Source organism: Bubalus bubalis, chromosome 16 (genome assembly GCF_019923935.1).
Source record: "Bubalus bubalis isolate 160015118507 breed Murrah chromosome 16, NDDB_SH_1, whole genome shotgun sequence".
Taxonomy (NCBI): domain Eukaryota; kingdom Metazoa; phylum Chordata; class Mammalia; order Artiodactyla; family Bovidae; genus Bubalus; species Bubalus bubalis.
The window spans coordinates 6,358,903-6,363,435 of record NC_059172.1 but is presented as its reverse complement, the minus strand read 5'-3'; the positions used below and the strand labels follow the sequence as shown (position 1 = coordinate 6,363,435).

The 4,533-nt window shown below is 41.3% G+C and overlaps 1 pseudogene; it reads left to right on the top strand.

Moving 5' to 3' along the window:
- The first annotated feature begins 577 nt into the window (after positions 1 to 577).
- LOC102411984 lies at positions 578 to 1,501 on the top strand (annotated as a pseudogene).
- The last annotated feature ends 3,032 nt before the right edge of the window (positions 1,502 to 4,533 follow it).

Sequence of the window (4,533 nt, the reverse complement as noted above, 5' to 3'; positions counted from 1 at the left end):
GTGTTCTGGCAGGTACCAGTGAGTTTTTGTCACCAAGGACTTATGTACATTTCCCTAAACTCCCTGTTTATAACAGACACTTGTTGATCATGCTTTTTCTTTCCACAGATGTGAGATTTCAAATGTAAATTTTCATGCAAGAGGAAATAACTCTTACTTGTGTGTAGCACTTCTCAGCTTATAAGACACATGAAAATTACAGTTGGTAGCCTCACAGACACAGAGGAATTCATGGAAGTATGGAGCACTTAGATGACTTTGTAGAGTCACATAGAGTTGAAACCACTAGGAGAATCCAGATCTCATAGAGACAGCCCAGTGCTTCAGTAAATTATAACATCAAATGTTGTTACAGGTGACAAACTCTGAGTGTTTGAAGAAATGGAAAGCACCATGGAAAAAAGCAAGGAAGACTTGAAAGGAGAACTGGGGCAAATTACCAAGGATATGCTCAACAGTCTCTGTGACTGCACTGTTTTTATTCTGAGCCAGTCAGATCACAATGCTTTCATGATTAACAAGTATCATTCTTTATTCTTTGTGGGTAATACGGGCTCAGGAAGGTATTACTTGCTGAATGGATGTCCTCAGGCCTCCCAAAAATGTGACTGAATCTGTCCTCTTGGGACACACACAGAATCCACACCTGCAGAAAACACTCTTTGTTGTCTTTTTGTTCATCTTACTGTTTAATGTGCTGGCCAATCTGCTCATTGTCATCACCATCTCCCTCAGTCCCACACTTTCTGCTTTTATGTACTTCTTTCTCACTTACTTGGCCTTGTTAGATGTCTCCTTCACCTCTGTGAGCACACCCAAAATGATAATCGACCTGCTGTACCAGAGGAGAACCATCTCCTGGGGTGGCTTCCAAACTCAGCTCTTCTTGGAGCACTTCCTGGGAGGATCAGAGATCATTGTCCTCATGGCCATGACCTATGACTGCTATGTGGCCATCTGCAAGCCTCTGCACTACATGACCATCACGTGACAGGGGCTCTGCCAGCTCCTGGTGGTGGTGGCATGGGCTCGGGGCATCCTGCATGGCACAGTCCAGATCCTTTTCTCAATGGACTTGACCTTCTGTGGTCCCAATGTCATTGACCACTTCATGTGTGATTTCTTCTCACAGTTGGAACTTACCTGCAGCGACACCTACAGGCTGGGAATGGTGGTGGCAGCCAACAGTGGGGGCATGTGCTTGCTTCTTTTTTCATCCTAGTCACCTCCTACATAGCTCTCTTGAATTCCTTGAAATCCCATCGCTCTGAAGGACGGCAAAAAGTCCTCTCTACAGGTGGCGCCTGCTTTATAGTAGTGGTGCTCTCTTTTGGTCCTTGTATATTCACCCACACATGTCCTGTGGCCATTTACCCTGTGGACAAGTGGGTGACTGTGTTCTTTGCAATCCTGTCCCATGTTAAATCCTATCATTTACACAGTGGGAAACACAGAAGTGAAAAAAGCTATGAGGAATCTGTTGAAGAGGAGACTCACTTAGGATATTCAGGATGCCAAGAAAGTGATTATTTATGTACATAGCAAGGGTTACACCTGTTTTAGATTGTGGAAAAAAAAGTTAATAAATTTTTGCAGATCACTAATGAAAAAGAAAGACCTATAAAACAATATTTGTTGAATATTTACTAACAGATTGGTATTTATTTGGAATTTTTATAACTTTTAAATTGCCTTGTCAAGGTTTCAATATTCACATTCATAGTTTCAGAATACTTAATTTAATTGAATCAACAACAATAAACTCCTAGTTCAATAATTGTAGAGTATATTAGTCTCCAGTGTTTTATTGCTGTTTCTCCAAATTCTCACATATGTTACATGTATAAAATTGATTTTTCCATAGGACGTTCATGTTAGAATCCATGTTATTTTCTTAGGCTATCATAAATCCAGTAAATGAAAACTTTTGATAGATATAGGGGAAAAGGACAGAAGGGGAGTGAAAAACTCAATGCAGATTTTTTCTGTTAATTTATAAAATTCAACAAAAGAAACACCCACAAAAGGAGGAAACAATAATTCACAATCTAATTCTTTTATTAGCACAAAAACTAAGCCAGAATTTTGAAATTATTCTTCATTTGCTCTTAAATATCTTTATGGTTTACATATTTCTTGAAAATGAAGGAAATATTTTCTTTTTTTGTACCAAGGCTTGAGCCATTTGAAACTGGGGGTGGGGGGGGAGCGGTGGACGGTTCAGTTCAGTTCAGTTGCTCAGTTGTATCCGACTCTTTGCGATCCCATGAACCACAGCATACCAGGCTTCCCTGTCATCACCAACTCCTGGATTTTACCGAAACTCATCGATTGAGTCGGTGAAGCCATCAAACCATCTCATCCCCTGTCATCCCTTCCCCTCCAGCCTTCAATCTTTCCCAGCATCAGGGTCTTTTAACATGAGTCAGCTCCTCCCATCAGGTGGCCTAAGTATTAGAGTTTCAGCTTCAACATCAGTCCTTCCAATGAACACACAGGACTTACTTCCTTAGGATGGACTGGTTGGATCTCCTTGCAGTCCAAGGGACTCTCTAGAGTCTTCTCCAACATCACAGTTCAAAAGCATCAATTTTTCGGTGCTCAGCTTTCTTTATAGTCTAACTCTCACATCCATACATGACCTCTGGAAAAACCATAGCCATGACTATGGTGACCTTTGTTGGCAAAGTAATGTCTCTGCTTTTGAATACGCTAAGTTGGTCATAACTTTTCTCCCAAGGAGTCTTTTTATTTCAAGGCTGCAGTCATGATCTGCAGTGGTTTTGGAGCCCCCAGAAATAAAGTCTGCCACTGTTTCCACTATTCCACTATTTGCCATGAAGTGATGGGACCAGATGCCATGATCTTAGTTTTCTGAATGTTGAGCTTTAAGCCAACTCTTTCACTCTCCTCTTTTACTTTCATCAAGAGGCTCTTTAGCTCTTCTTCACTTTCTACCATAAGGGTGATGTCATCTGCATATCTGAGGTTATTGATATTTCTCCCAGCAATCTTGATTCCAGCTTGTGCTTCTTCCAGCCCAGCATTTCTCATGATGTACTCTGCATAGAAGTCAAACAAGCAGGGTGACAATATACAGCCTTGATGTACTCCTTTTCCTATTTGGAGCCAGTCTGTTGTTCAATGTCCAGTTCTAACTGTTGCTTCCTGAACGGCATACAGGTTTTTCAAGAGGCAGGTCCAGTGGTCTGGTATTCCCATCTCTTTCAGAATTTTCCACAGTTTATTGTGATCCACACAGTCAAAGGCTTTGGCATAGTCAATAAAGCAGAATTAGATGTTTTCTGGAGCTCTCTTGCTTTTTTGATGATTCAGCAGATGTTGGGAATTTGATCTCTGGTTCCTCTGCCTTTTCTAAACCAGCTTGAACATCTGGAAGTTCATGGTTCACGTATGCTGAAGTCTGGCTTGGAGAATTTTGAGCATTACTAGGGTGTGAGATGAGTGCGATTGTGTGGTAGTTTGAGCATTCTTTGGCATTGCCTTTCTTTGGGATTGGAATGAAAACTGGCCTTTTCCAGTCCTGTGGTCACTGCTGAGTTTTCCAAATTTGCTGGCATATTGAGTGCAACACTTTCACAACATCATCTTTTCAATTTGAAATAGCTCAACTGGAAATCCATCACTTCCACTAGCTTTGTTTGTACTGCTGCTTCCTTAGGCCCACTTGACTTCACATTCCAGGGTGTCTGGCTCTAATTGAGCATTCACACCATCGTGATTATCTGGTTTGTGAAGATCTTTTTTTTTTTTTTGGAGGGGGTAAACACCTTTTTTTATCCAGTGGTCATGTATGGATGTGAGAGTTGAACTATGAAGAAAGCTAAGCACTGAAGAATTGATGCTTTTGAAGTGTGGTGTTGGAGAAGACTCTTAAGAGTCTCTTGGACTGCAAGGAGATCAAACCAGTCCATTCTGAAAGAGATCAGCCCTGGGATTTCTTTGGAGGGAATGATGCTGAAGCTTAAACTCCAGTACTTTGGCCACTTCATGCAAAGAGTTGACTCATTGCAAAAGACTCTGATGCTGGGAGGGATTGGGGGCAGGAGGAGAAGGGGACAATAGAGGATGGGATGGCTGGATGGCATCACTGACTCGATGGACATGAGTCTGAGTGAACTCCGGGAGATGGTGATGGACAGGGAGGCCTGGCGTGCTGCGATTTGTGGGGTCTCAAAGAGTCAGACGAACTGAAACACCTTTTATTAAATTTCAACAAAAGGTATATGTTTAGGTTCTAAAGATATTGCTCTGTAGGTCTGATAAGTGTATTTACATCACATGATCATATCATCCATCAGACACATTCACCTCAGTTAATTCATCCATGTCCTAAGCTGGTAGTTTCATTTTTATTATCCCCATTTTACAGAGAACAAATTGAAGCCAAGAGAGATTCACTTGCCTCACATCACATGTGTTTTTCTTGTTAGTGTGTCAGAAACTATTATACTAGAATCCAGCTTCCTTTCAAAAGTTTTAGCAATGAACTTCCAATTCAGGTCTTTCAAA